The sequence below is a fragment of the Meleagris gallopavo genome, chromosome 5 (genome assembly GCF_905368555.1).
Source record: "Meleagris gallopavo chromosome 5, MGAL_WU_HG_1.1, whole genome shotgun sequence".
In the NCBI taxonomy this organism is placed as follows: Eukaryota; Metazoa; Chordata; class Aves; order Galliformes; family Phasianidae; genus Meleagris; species Meleagris gallopavo.
Window position 1 is genome coordinate 1,883,936 of NC_139408.1, and position 15,460 is coordinate 1,899,395.

Here is a 15,460-nt window from a genome sequence, read left to right on the forward strand (position 1 = left end):
GGTAGGATCCCTGGTTGGAGATCTCGTCTTTGTGGAGTTTTCCCTGTGAGCCTAGATCTTTGGAGGTAGGTGAGCATTCTTTCCTTGGTCATCCCTTTTGCCATTTTACTCTTGTATCCCCTTCCCACTGCACTAATTTTTTCAACTGTAATGCTTCTGACAGGTATTCTGTAGCAATTTATACTTAAGGATGTTGTTCTCTATCTTTGTAGTTCTGTGTACTTGGTAGTTATTTTTAAGTAGTGTTTTGATTCAGTCATTACGGATTGCAAAGTTAAAGACAAAAATGCTATAATGCTATAAGTAAAAGGGAAGAATCATAGGATGGCTTAGGTTGTGAGCAGGGTTGTCACCCACTGGATCAGGCTGCCCAGGAACCTGTTCAACTTCCAGAGATGAGGCATCCACAGCTTCTTTGGGCAGCCTGTGCCAGTGCTTCACCACCCTCTGAGTAAAGAATTTCTTCCTAGCATCTAACCTGTATTTATCCCCTTTTAAAGTCATTTCCCTTTGTCTTATCCCTATTAGGTCATGTTGAATTGAACTGTACTCTTCTAAGTAATTTACAGAAGAAATTGTTATTTTGGTGCCATTTAACAGGTGAACATCTGCTCTAGTAAGTGATACGCTGACTCAGTAAGTTAGAAAGCATGTTTTTTCTGTCTAGCAAAATGTATCTTCATGGAGAATCAACATTTTTAGATGATGCTAGTACACTAAGATGGCCTTCTGTAGTATTGAGCTATTCCAAATACGGGTGACTAACAATGCACTGTGTTTTCAAGCCTACACTTGGTTGTATTGGAACATGAAGCAATATACTGATTCGAAAGGTTTGCTTTATGTTAAAGCACATAAAATTGTAGCACTGTCTACTTTCCTACTCCTAAAACTTTGGATATTAGCTCTCTAGCTAAAAAACTTCCTTTGAAGTAGTCGTATTGCACATAATGCAAATGGCAAGTTGAGCTATTAGAAGGTGCTAGGGAGCAGGGTGGTACTGGTTTCTCCCCGGGGGGTTGATTGCTAAGGGCTGGGTGTGATTACACAGCTGCAGGGCAGGTGCTTAGCCAGCCAGCACTTATCCTAGCACCCCAAGCAAAGGAGCAGGGCAGGACCAGCAGAGGCACTCAGGTATGGCTCTCAGCTGGGAGCATCAGGCAGGGTTCCCGTTGAGGGGTCTGAGGCCAAGCCAGGAAGTCAACCTGCAGGTTAGACTGATTTTTATTTTTTTTTGGCTGTTTGGCATCCTTGAGTCTTACTTCCTCTGCATTATCTTGCTTTTATATAGCTATGTTTGCTGGTACCAGTATGTCTGTGAGTACTCTCCTGACCTGTTGCTGTGTGTTTCATGTAGAGAAGTTTCTTATGGTAGGTCAAACATCAGAGCTGCTTTGAGCTGTTGAGTGGCAGGGTCCTAAAGATACTATCATTTGTTTCTGGGAAATTGGAAATAATTACGGATGTTCTGATTTGATTTGACATCTAGAGAAGTGTTACAGAACTACAAGTAGTATTTTTTTTTAAACTTTTTAACTGAGTGTTTGGGGATTACTAGGTCACAGCCTGAACTGGTGACTGAGTACCAGGAGAGAACGTGTGGCTAACCCAGGGCATACAGGTACAAGCAATGCAACTCACAGGCTGGAAGGGGTGGACCCACGGTCGATCCACTGTCACTCTCATTTAAGTGTTAGCAGCCAGCGCAGCAGGATTTCTGTTTGGAGGTTGCCCTTTCTGGAGACCTCACTGACCTTTAGAAAGGATAAGCCACTTGTCTGTGTTGTCGTCTGAACTATATTTTGACAAATAGCTTTATGAGTGTGTTCTTCTCCTGGTAGAAGGTAAGATCATTGCCTTCTCTTGTTCCCACTGAGATAAGTAGTTATTTTTTCTATGCTAGCTAGTGTCGTTTGTTGAAACTGGTGCTGATGTTGGCGTTAAGTACATGTGCTCATCTGTAGGGAATGAAATCTGTTTTGTATTTATTTTATCATATAATATTTGTATTTATTGTATCATAGCTCTGTTGCTATCATTATATGATAAATATTTAAATACTTGAGAAAGTGCTTAAATCAGGCTAAAATTTATACCAAATCCAGTTTTTGTTTTATAAATTGAAGAAAAAAAAAATCCCCAGCATGATGTGGACTTCTACATTAAAAACTAACAGTGTTATCTTCACGTATTCAGTTTTCCAAAGATGGGAAGTTGTATATCAGTTCTGATTGTAGACTGTGACTCTCTGTTGAGAAAACTAGTTTGGGGTCTAAATTCACAATACCGGGTGCTGCAGTGCATTGAGTGTTCTCTGGATCCTTTCTCTCTGATGAGCTCTTAAGTTTCTGTGGTTTTCTGGGGAAAGGCTATCCGGAAATTAAGCCCAGGGTTTGTGCATAATGGCAGAAAAGTTCATGACCTTAACATACTGTGAGGGAAGTAATTGTTTATTGTTATTATTCATTGCTAACCATCGTTAAGAAACTTATGTTAATTAGAGACGTTTGCAGCTGCCTTTGGGGGTGGATTCATGTTATGTTCTATCTAGTCTTTGGAATACCTTCTGTTTCCAATGCCTGACATTTTACATCATAAAGAATTAGGATCTTTTTCTCATTTCAAACTGTTTAGGGTGGGCAGTTTGTGTGCTGTAACTGTATGCTGTTAAGCCATTGCTGTAGTGGTTTGAATCAGTAGTACACAGTCCTTAGAGGAGCAAAGGCTGTGGTAGAGGTCCCACTGGAGGTGAATTGGAAGAGCTGTCCGATGACAGTAGAAGCAGCAGGAAAAAAAAGTGCCATTGCATTGCTCTGAATCTGCTTACTGTCTGCTCATACACGGGGTAAAGAAATGCTTAGGGTAGGTTTCTTGACCAAACCTTTTCACGTTCTTCACTCACCAAATGTCATAGAAACAAGCCATAATTATGCAGACGTATTTGGAGTAAGAGTACAGGGAGCCTACTGTATAACTGACAAATATTTGTACATGCTTGCTGAGTGCTGCACTCTTGCAAGTAGATTACTTGTTCCAAAACACCTACACGTTTTGAGATTTATACACTCAGTAATATTTTATATTTTCATTCATTGCAAAGGAAATACTGTATGAAATGAACAAAACATTAATTTATAACGCTGTGGTTAAATTTACACAGAATTACTCATGCTACTCAGTAATTCCTTCGTGGAGAATTTTTCCGTCTATTTTTATAAATGTGGTGTTCATACAAAAACTTTATTTCCTAGAAATTAATGGTTTACACAGCATTGGTTTTGAGACTTTGCTGTCTATCATTGCTTTTTTTGCTGTAGTTCACTGATTGGATGTATTTTACTGTAAACTGATGAGAGTATTGCTGCTAGCCTTTTTCAGGAATCTTTTACTTTCTTGCATATCTAAGCAAAATAGTCCAAGTGTATAAATAGACTCAAAAACAGCTTTAAAATGCTGTCTAATCTGGGAAATTACGACCAAATAAAAAATGAATTCAGCGTCTTGCTGAAGGGCCTATTTCTGCTTCTGTTTCTAGTTAGCTCTTCATCTGGCACTCCTTCTATGATGCTGTTCTGAAAAACCAGAACAAGACAAAAAATGACTTCTGTAAAGGAATGAGGGGAAAAAGATTTCCAAGTAGTTTTGAGTATTTCAGTGTTGCAATATTTTTTATCTTCCACCTTAAATGCTTAGTCTAAAATGACTGACAAAATCATCCTAATTATGAAAGGCAATATTGAGCTTTAGCGCACTCTGATTAGTATTATAATGTAAGCTAATATGTTCTGCTTGGGAACTGATGGTACAAGATGGCTTAAATATTTTGTTCATTCCTATTATGGATAGGTTCTAAATTTATTGAATTATTTTGCCTAGTGCTGTGAAATTCTGTTTGGAATATTACAGTCTTATATTGATGTCTACCTAGTTATAATAATTTAAATCTTTAAGTGAGTCTCAAAAGAAAACAATTGCTTTCTTAATATAGCAACCCAGTACAAAGGTTTTAACACAATTTGTGCCACCTTCTCTCAATCTGCAATGGTTAGAAAATGCTGATTATTTTATGGTGGTAATCAAGGGTTCTATAATAATTAGAAGCATCTTTAATCATTATGTTAATAACAGCCTTTGTTTCCTTTGGTAGGTCAGTTCACATACACAACAAAACGCCATCCTTTAGCACCTATCCTGACTTCCTTCTAGCTTGCATATTGGCATTCTTTTGTGTGTCATAAATAGGTACTTGTAATGTTGCTTTGCTAAATGACCAGTTGATGAATTTCATGGGCACCGATTATAATCTTTGATTTGTTTACTTTAGAAGTTTTTCACATTTAAAAGGAGTGAAAAATAGTTGATTGCCACTGCTATATCATCAATGGAAACATAGCTAATGTGCAGTTTCACTGGGTTTGGTGTGAGAAAATGGGAGAAGCCATTGGTCATCACAAGTTAGCATTTGCAATGGCATTATGTCTCACTTTGTACTCAGCACTGGTGAGGCTGCACTTCGAGTACTGTGTTCGGTTTTGGGCCCACCAATACAAGAAGGACATTAAGGTCCTGGAATGTGTCCAGAGAAGGACAGTGAAACTGGTGAGGGGTCCGGAGGAGCGGCTGAGGGAGCTGGGATTGTTCAGTCTGGAGAAGAAGGAGGCTCAGAGGAGACCTCACTGCACTCTACAACTTCCTGAAGGGAGTTTGTCATGAGGAGGGGTTTGGCCTCTTCTCCCAGGCAACAAACAGGACCTGAGAAATGGCCACAAGTTGTACCAGAGGAGGTTTAGGTTAGTCACGAGGAAGAGTTTGTACTCTCAGAGTGGTCAGGCACTGGAATGGCTGCACAGGGAGGTGGTGGAGTCGCCGTCCCTGGCAGTGTTCAAGAGGTCTGGATGAGGAGCTACAAGATGTGGTTTAGTGCTTGTGGTAGCAGTGGTGATGGGAGGATGGTTGGGCTAGATGATCTTGGAGATCCTTTCCGACCTTGTGATTCTATGTGCAATTAAATGACCACATTTTATGACTTGGCCACTGATTCCTCTGTGAACAGAGGTTCCCAGACAAGGTATGCATTTTTGAGTACGGCTTAGTTACAGGAAGTATAGATAGTGTAAATGCAATCTTTGATTCAAGGTTGTTAATTAAGGATAGGTATTGGGGAAGTACCCCCACCTGTGTTGACTGGAGTAAGTTTCTTTGGTCTGTGGTTCATACTGGAAACATTCTTCTAGTAATCAACCTCTCGCTTATGAATCCAATTTTTATTCTGACTTAACTGAAATATTTAGTTATTATCGTGTCATAATTGCTAGAGCAATAACAGGTTGACAGTTATAATGACAAATATTTTATTTTTAGTAAGGAACTTCTTAGTCATAAGTGTGGCTTTCTGTTCCTTGACTCTCTAGAAGATTTTCTCATTTAAAGAATGCAGTCCTTCAGTTTTCAATACTGGAAGTAGGTTTAGTTTGTAGATGTAAATTACATATTTAACTCTATTCTGTATGATACTTTGTATTTTCATGCATCACGGGGATGACTTATAGCCAGGAGCTCCACTTAAGAGTAATTTTTATTAAACAATAATGCTCCATGTGTTAACATTAATTTGTGTTAAGAAGTGTGGACTGTAGTTCGTCTTCCATCACTTCTTAATGCCCTATTTCTTTATTCAGTTCCTTACTGCAACAGAGGTTGGTTTGCTTTATTTTTTGTCCACTTGTAGACTAGTGAGCATTGACCACTGTTCTGTAATGTGCATGCTCTGCTAACAGCAGCCCTTTGCTTTATGGCTTGCTGGGTTACCAAGAGTGATTTTCTTCACACTTCTGTAACGTTGCAGAAAACCCTTTCACTGACTTCCAAAGCAGAATGCTGAGTTCTTCAGTCATTCAGAAAATGCAGGGGGAGGTGGGTGGTAGATGCTGAAAGTGGAAAGAGGAGTGACCTCAGAAACAAGGCAGTCAGAAAGTCTTGTGAACTTCCTGCAAAGTGTTGTTTATTGAGTATTTGAGAGCAATGTATGCGTGATAGATGAGTAAGTCCTTGTGGACTGAAATGTGTATGAATTAGGAACAGTCAGGGGGGTGATGTAGAAGATAGTTCAAAACAGTGTTAGAGCACTGTGGCTCTTGGTTTTTCTTGATTTGCTTAAGATACTGTTATTGTAAGTTTGTTATGAGGAAGAAGGTGATGTGCCTGCCTTGGATTATTTGTCATCTGGCTTAAGCAACAGAAGTTAATTGGAAATAAGTGTTTTATTTGACTAAACCATGTTATCTTTTGGTAATAGATTCAAAGAGGATAGCTTCTACATTTACAAGAAATGCTATTTAATAAACTGCACCTAATGCAGTTTATTAAACGCACTTAGTCTATTTGAAATAATGTTGAGCTCTGTCAACCATTTCCCAGAGCAAGGCCATAATGGTGAGATCTAGTCCTTGTGGGGAAGAATGTTGTCAGGAAACTGTGGAGAATTAGTCACGTTACTTCTTTTTTTCTGTGATTAAGTTCTTCCCAAGGAAAGCTAGGCCTGTGCTTTCTCCCACTTGCTGGGGTTCCATTGCTGGCGTACTGCAATCAGTTGTGGAACAGTAGGTCTTTGTGTTTGAGTATGTGTTAATGTTGCTTTCTTCATTTTCCTTAGTAGTCGTGTTTTTAAGTACGCTGGCAGCTAGTGTGCAGTTCCCACTGCTTTCAATAATATTGTGAGTTATTTAACACAGAAATTTGCCTTATCTGTATTTAGCAGGGCTGTTCTGCAGCGCGGGAGGCACTTGCATGTTTTGTAGTTCTACAAAAGGACTGGTATAAATTGAGATGGATTACAAGCACTCAAGGTCACTGTTGTAGATGCTGTGTCAGCCAGGGAAAGCAGTCATCATAGCAGTATCGAGGACAGATTGCACTGTAGAAGTTTCATCTAAGTTTGATGATCAGATGGTTTAAACAGACCCTAGTAATTCAGCCAAACCTCTCATATTCATAGGAATGTTTAGAGCCTCACACTTGCAGATAGTAATACTACAAAGAGTTAGCACAGAATTGTCATTCTTAAAATATTCCTCTAAAAGGAAATTTTTCTTGTCAACTCAGTAAAAGCTCAGGCAAGCTCAGTTCTGCATTCTTTCGGATCCCATGTGTGGCAGTAAAAACAATGTGCTGAAGGGTTTCAAAGATAAATCTTTAAGTTAAACAAAAAGAGGAAAATGCTCAATTCTTGGTTAGAAGGTTGGTCAAGTAGTACAATGAGTGCAAGGATACATGGCTGTTTGCAATGTAACTCACAGAAGATTTTTTTAAATTACTTGTAAGAGCTTCTGAGCTCCTTTAAAATTGATGGACAAATACTTCAGTAACTGAAGGGGGCTGAGAGCAGTGCTGAAAGAGTGACTGGAATATAAAGGGAAAGGACTGCAATATGTAAGATACAACAAGGAAAAAAATGTAGTAAAAACTACTGGTGAATACTAAGCAACTGGCAGTAGAGCTGTATCACTGGAGTATCCGTGTGCTATCGAATTAGAAAGTATTGCTTTGACTTCCATCTTTATAGAATGTTTTACAGTTGTTTGTCAACCTAACTTGTCTACTGTGGTTTATTCCTCTCTTGCCTCCCAAACTTTGTTGTTTTTTTTTTTGTGCTTTGGGGTATTTTTTTTGTGAGATTGATGCTATTTCCTGCATGCTTTGGTAAAAGCATGATTGCATATTAGAGAATGAATTTTTTTCACCTAACTCTCTATAAACACTTTGCAGTTTTACCGTTGTTTGAGAGTGTCTCAACTGTGCGACTGAAGTTGGGAGAATGTGCCACCAAAAACACTAACAGTATTTATTTTCTTGAGGTTTTTAAGCAGTCTTTCAAGCCATGTGTCCCCTTGATTTTCCTCAAAGATCTCATGCTGGGTTTTTCAGTACTTTGACTTTGGTCTTTGCCATGATTTTTTTATTTATGTTGTGAAGACACGGTGAGCTGGATATAGCTGAGAAGAAAACTGGGCCAAGTTGTATTACTTCTGGCTCTCAGACCATCTCCCTGTTAGGTGCAGTTAGGTGGCACGGAGGGACCAGTTCCCTCCTCACAGTAGCACTGCATCTGTATGATTGAAAACGGGTTTTCCATCTGTGTCAGGTTTATCCAGATTTTCTAAACACAGACTTCAGCAATTGTTCTAGATACTTTGAAATAGTGTTGTGCATTTGGTTTTGAAGAATCCCACTCTACCTCCAGAAAACGCAACAGATTTTTCATTCTGTGACTGCTTGACTGTTTTCAATGTTTTTACCCAGCTATGTATAAATATCTGTGGTTTTTGAAGTGGACTTGAGGCCAGTGTTAAATTGCATCGTAACTGATGCTACCCACTGATTGTTATTTACAACTACCTACTGGTCCCAGTATCTATTTTTCTTGGTTTGTTTGTGGTTTGTCTGTGGTTCAGCATATGACAGCGAGCTATAAAATAGCTAAAATCTTGGTTGCCTTTTTTGATGTAGCAGTTATTAATTTTCATACATAGTGCGTCTGCCAGTTTGCTAGAGTGATCGTGAACATGCTGTTCTCATGTATCCTGTAGAGATTGCTGTATAATACAGAAGCATGACTTTTGGCTCTGTGCCTATTTGCAGTGCAGTTTACAACACTGAAAATTTTCAGTTTGTTTCTGTCAGTGTTGTGGAGCTGAGTTTTCATACCTGCTGTGAATCTCAGTGTTCTCAGTCTGTCTTTATGGGGGGGAATTTCAACCTTTGTGTGCAAGAAAGTGATGTTCTCACAAGCTGGAAGTTTGTGCTAGATAGCATAACATTTTTTAATTAAGGCAAGTAAATAGATGCTTAAAAACATTCTTTTGATTAAGGGTCGCACTCCTCAACTATCAGTGAACTGGTGGTACTCAATTTATCTAAATGGAGTTGAATAAGCTTATATCAGAAGAATCAAGCAAAAAATTAAGCCTTTCATCATGATCAAAAGATAAATGAATCTGAATTTCCTGTTTTCTAAGGCTTGTATCCTTAGAAAAGACTAATGTAATGGTTCACTTAAAATTAAGTTGTTCTAGTTATGTAGAATTAAACTTGTAAAAATGCTGCTTCCAATAGTCTTGCAGGAGGGCTGCATGGGTTCCATGCTGAACCTTCATGACACCACACATGCCACTCAAATGATCTGAATCCATTTTAAAACACCGAGTAGCGTTTCATGGGAGTCACGAGACTTACTGTTCCTCTGAGCATGTGTTTTTATGTTTGGAACTGCTGAAGGAAGAATGAGAACACTAGCTCAGTGGTACCATCGTGGCAAGCATTTCATCTGAAGCCATTCAGTAGCAATGCCTTCTGGAGCTATGTCACTTGGGCATATGTGCCTCCTCCACCTGAATTATGGGAAAGCATTGTGTGCAGTTCTCCTTGGCTAGGCAGCTCTTGATTTTTGTATTGTTCACAGCCAGAAGACTGGGGCACTTCAGTTGTGCAACTGTGCTCCCCTTTGAATGGGGGGGAGTATGGTGGGGATCAGAACAAGAACTGAGAAGAACAGTTGGGAAATTATTTGTACAGAGAAAGCTTTAAGCCAGTAGACTTCTGAGTTGATTTTTATTTATTTTTTTTAATAAGACTTTGTTTTCAAACAATTTCACTTGGATTTCAGGCTAATTTTCCTAATACCGTTGATATCTGATAGTGGTTTCCTGAGAGGAGTGGTTTAGAAGATGCAGTAATGCTGGATTCTGATGCCTGCAGTATCAGCAGTCTCAGCTCTGTTGAAATCCGTTTGTTTTATTAAAACTACTCCAGCTTGAGCTACTGAACTGCTCATTCCCACCTCAAATGATGGGGTTATGTCTAACTTGCAGTTATCTAGTTTTTATTCACATTATGTGCTTGTGTAAAGGCTTTTATGGGCTTGCACACCTAATAAATCTATGTAAATACTGGAAGGGGCTGAGCTGTGCTTCTACTAAAGAGCTGACGTACCACTTTTGTTTTCACTGTGTATATTCTGTTATGTATAACTGTTTCAGATGTTACATCTTCTATGTTTTAGTGAGTCCATTTTATTTTGTATTTGGGGTAGCTAAGAGTGTACGTGCCATCAGCTATAATAGCTCATCTGACAGACAGGAGCAGGTAAAATCCTGTACCCTGGTTTTGCTGGGTCATGTACTTATTTCCTAATTGTGAACTACATAAATATGTATCAGGAGCAATTCTACTAAAGACAACAGGGTTGTGAATCTGATTAAATATAATTATAAATGTGAAATGTGATGGTAAGTGCGACGTGAGAATAAGACATTTTGAACTGTGAGTGAGAGACTTTGTAAGATGGGAAAATACTTTTCAGGCAAGTCTGAATTGGGTCATATGTGAAAGAAATGTGTAATGTGCTGTTTTGGATTGCTATAAAAGTAAGTTCTTCTTACTGGAAGTCTGAGGAATTAGGACAGCATTCTGTATCTGAACGACCTTCTTTGAGAATTATGCCTGAGTGCCTTTAGGTTTGCATCCTTAGTGTCTGAAATGTCTGGGAGCCTGCATGGAGTACTGTATGCATTTCACAACTCCAGCTGTACCAACATTATTGATATAATCCCACATATCCCTATAGAACATGGTGTGGGTGTGTGTGTGTGTATATATATAGTCAAGGTTTTGCCTATTGCTGTGCATATCAAAATTGCTGTGTAGATATTGGTACTGTTGTTGCTAGGGGAAGCCTTGGGGAAATGTTTCTTGCACAGTGATGCTAGCATGGATCAATCTTTTCCCTCTAATGTTAGCCCAAGAGCTTACCTTCATGAACAGACACTCAGAGCTTAGCAGGGTGCAAGGGAGTACTGTGCTTCAGGTTTTTCATGGGAAAGAGTGCTTCCTAGGTGAGCATCTTAGGAATAGTGAGGGTGCTGCTTGAAGCCTATGTGGGAGTGAAAAATTTCATTCTGCTGCTGGGGTGGATCTCAGAAAAATGTTGGTGGCATAGCACTTCAGAAAGCATGTGAGCCACTGGGTCATTGTTCCCTTGCAGGAGAGTGAAGGTGGTAAGTGTCACAGTGTCTGTTAGTAGAACAAATTCTTTGTATTTCAGGCTATAAGTGGATTTGTTCTTAATGATACACAGCCTGAGCAGAGCTGTGCAGCAAGTTCAGGCATGGCTGGTCATACATTGTTCAGCAAAATCTAGGAGACAGGAAGCTGTGTGAAGGTAAACTAAGATTCAAAAATGAATGGGACTGTTTTCTCAGGGTCAGCTTTTTTTAAACTACGCAGCCTGGATTAAAAAACTCTCAATCCTAGGTAAAAGTAAAAAAAGGATATTTGGAACCATGTGTTCAAGAACGTCTTCTGTTAGAAGTAATACGTTTTAATAGCTTGTTATGCTCCCTCTTCACACTGACTTGCAAGTGTGGCATGTAAGCTAACTTCTGGAGCATACCAGTGTACTGCTCCAGTTCTGACAGTTTCATCTACAGTTTGATTCTTGGAGGCTGTGTTTTTTTTTTTTTTTCCTGACATATTACTTATCTGGCTGCAATTGTTATGGTAAAATAAGCAAATTGCACACTGTGGCATGTACTTTAGTAGCTGTATTGTATTACAACAGAGAATTGCTGTAGCCAGCAAGTAAAATCATTCTGTATAAGGCAGGTACCAGCTATGAAGTTAAATGTGCTTTGAACTGTGACTTTCTAGATAGAAGCAAAGCAACTATGAGTGGGTAGGAAAAAAAATGTTCTGTGCACTAGAGGAGAGGGTATTCCACTTCGTGTGTTTTTCTTACCAAAAGAGGAGACTTAAATGATCACAACTGATTATTTGGCAATTTGGAAATGATTTTTTTTTTTGTCTAAAACAAGGCATAACACTCTTCAGACAGTGCTGACTGTGACAGTGCTGCATGGTGCTTGTTATCTACTGGTGTTTCCTATGAACAGCTTGAAACAGTAGTGCTGGAAGTGAGATTTGTCCTCAGTTGTCTTAAAGTGATGTAACCATCAAGGACAAATTAGGTCAGCATATTTAACTGCTTTAACCATGAACACTATGCCAAGAACATTCAACAGTCCATTTGTCCATGAGAAATGCCTGTGTATTCTAGCAATGTAGACAACAGATATTCAATTAAAACTAGATTTTGCCTTAATTTGCCCAGACGGAATTTGACTGAGTAGCTCAGAACTTACTTATATTTAGACGTGTACTAAATTGTGTTTAGATTTATGCAAATAAATACAGAGTAGGTAACAGAAAGCTTTTACCTTTCTGTCCCTGAGCTGGGCTCAGGTTCTTCCAATAAGGAGAACAAAGGCTGCTTCGAGCTGATGGCCACAGAAGGTGAAACTCCTACATAACACCCAGAATCATTAGGTAGAGTTTTGAGTGGAGGTTTTAAAATCACTGTGTTGATAGCTGAGCTCGCATTTTTGAGATTTTTATTAGTGAAGCTAATTCAATAATGCATTTCAATTCATCTTGCGTTGTAACTTAGGTTAGTTTAAAGACTGTTCAGACTTCAAAAAAAGAAAAAAATGACATTTTCATGATGCCTGCAGGGAACTTCCTGATACTGCTTCCATACATAAGGCTAATAATTAATTTAAGCTGTCCTGACTAATTACAAGAAAATGGGACAAAACTTTAATCAAATCAGTTCAGTTGGAAGCATGAATCAAGGAAGTCCATGGGTTTCATTGAGTGAAAAATTTTCTGTACTGTATGTAACTGCCACTTTCAGAAGCTTTTTATTTCTCAGTAGCTCATTGGTCTGGAATGATTTGGTGAAAGAAGCCAGCTCTAAAGATCAGGATTAACTTAATCAAATAGTGGACTGAACATAATCCTGTACTCAAACTTGATTGTGCCTCAGGATTCTGTTTGCATGGTGGATCTTATCAACTTTCAGTCTGTTGGCAGGAATTAAATTGTGCGACTACTGTTTCAGTGTGTTAATTCAGTTTCTTGACTGGTTTTCGTTGTAGTCATAAATAAATTTTCCAACTAAAACCATTCAGAGAATTTTTCTCTTGAGATTCTGGTAGTTGTTAGCTGCCTGGGAGGTATTCAGAACAGCCTGTCAGCAGATTATTTGCTTTTTTTGCCATCTGGGGAGGCATCGTCATTCTGACATGCCCAGAACATTTAGGACATCTAGTTCTTTACTTAAGTAAACAGCAGGTAAATTCATCAGGATAGAAAACACAACCAGTAAAAGTTGAAGACGAGATCCAGGCTCTGCTTCTGAGGGATCTATTCAGCGGTCAACAGCCTAACAGTTGCCTTTAACAGGAGGAGGAATATCTCTTCTTGCTGTACTCAATAGAACAACAATGTAGTATGCATGAAACATACCTCTGAAGTCAGGAGCCTAGAATTAAGAAATTCATTTGAGTTTGAAAACAATTATCTCATGCTTGGTTTAAAAGTTCACTTGCATTTTTTCCTCGATATTTAAGTTTTAATAAGATTTCTGAAGAAATTGTAACTACTTATTGATGTATCAGAAACAAATGTCAAAGTATTAAAACAGCCTTGGAAATAAATCAGTACAAGGGTAAGGAAACTGAGCTTTAGGTACTTCAGACTCAAATTTTTTTCTGAAATTAATTTTTGTACTCTTGAACAGAAAATTGTTTACTTCATTGAAAATATGAATGTGACCATACGTTTCGAATTATAAGGTTCTGACTGGAGCATTATTAATAACGTGCATTACTTACTACTTTAAATGGAATAAACAAAATTCTTCTGTCTCAGTAGGGAAGTATTAATCAGTCTGCTACTACTAATAATAGTAATAGAGTTATTGAGTGTGTAGTAACTGTTGAGTCACGGCCTGAACCACTGATTGATCACTTGGGGAAAGGGTGGAGTCAGCCCTGGGAGCACAGGTGAAGGCAGTGCAGCTGTGTGACTGGAAGAGGTGGAGCCTGGCTTCATCTCTACCCCATTTAAGGGCTGACTGCCACTAGGGAAGGATCTCTGGTTGGAGGTCCCTTCCTTCTGGAGTTTTCCCCATGAGCCTAGATCTTGGGAGATAGATGAGCATTCCTTTTCCATTTGTTTCTTTTGCCATTCCACTCCTGTATCGTCTTTCCACCATGCTAATCATTCTGACCGGAACAAGGAAAAATTGTTCATAATTAAAAAAAAAAAATTACATTTGCAGTGCTTCATAAGAAGAATTCTTCTGAGTCTTTATCTTAGGAAGCACGGTGAAGATTGTGAAATATTGTTAATTAAATAACGTGTTCTGTTTATTTTTAACAATAGTGAAAGCAGAATTTACCACTGAGTGATTTTGCCGTGTACTTGTGGAAGTATGAATAAATATGCTGCCTTGGATATGAATGTGCTGCTTCTACCCTATTTCTATTGGATCTTTTGGATAATTGATTAACGACACTGTGAACATTATATTTTACAATTTGAACATGTTTCTTCTATTCAAGTGAAAGGTAATTCTTTATACAGTAGTGCTGCGTTAAAGTTCTGGTATTTTCTCGCGTGTGGATTAACATGCTTTTATTTTAGTCTTGTGACCTGTCATTTTAATTTTGTGACCTGTGACTCAGCCATGTATGGTCAGGTCGTGATTATGGATAGGTGTTTTCTAATGCTTCTGTTGGGATAATACTTCTAACTGTAAAATATTCTCTTATAGACTGTTTAATGTGCTAATTTTGCATGGATATGGAGCTCTACTCCATTAAATTCTACTGAAACACAATGTCCAAATATTGAGTTGGGCAATGTGAGGCTTAGTTTTTAAGTATTGTGTACCATAGCCTGTTTTTTTTGTCTCTGAAGTAACTCAGCACATTTTTAGTTAATAGAAAAATGAATGAGTGGAATGTGGGTACTGAAATCATTAAAATATATCCATGTAAACCTTCCTGATAGTGATACTACTAAGGAGGAAAATCTCTACTGTCTAAGATAAAGAAAAAGATATTCTCAGAATCATGCTTGGAAGAGAAGATAGGAATAGAGGAACCAATTTCGATTTTTAGAATGCTGGCAAACTGGGTCGTCATTTGTATCAACCTTATTGTGTCTGTACAGTAATTCTGTTAACAACTGTGCCACATTGAACTTCTAACTCAGTTTGTGCTGCATGGATGTGCCCATCATTGCAACAGGCTTTAAGTTTCTAATGTGTCAACTGTTTTTCATAACATAGGAGTGTTTTCTAAAGTGTATATTTTGCCTATTCCTTATTCTTAACTCCATTTGTTCCAGTTACTTGATTTAAGCAAATTTACTGCTATCCTTTCTTGGTTTCTTAGCATCCTAGTATTTTTAAATAAACTTTAGGAGATAATTTCTTTTCACAGCAGTAGTCAATAGAATTTCTCTGGATTTATGTCTGTTACAAAATCAGAATTCAACCTGTAGCAATCCCTGTGACGTGATTGCATTCTTTTCAGAAAAAGAGATGACAGTATTCTGC

The 15,460-nt window shown here is 38.4% G+C and overlaps 1 long non-coding RNA gene across 1 annotated transcript in view; it reads left to right on the forward strand.

Moving 5' to 3' along the window:
- Window positions 1-1,204: 1,204 nt before the first annotated feature.
- Window positions 1,205-15,460, forward strand: part of LOC109367618 (uncharacterized) — a 220,139-nt gene continuing 205,883 nt past the window's right edge. The window contains exon 1 of the long non-coding RNA XR_014883334.1: window positions 1,205-1,844. This is a non-coding gene — a long non-coding RNA (uncharacterized LOC109367618). The remainder of the gene's footprint in view (window positions 1,845-15,460) is intronic.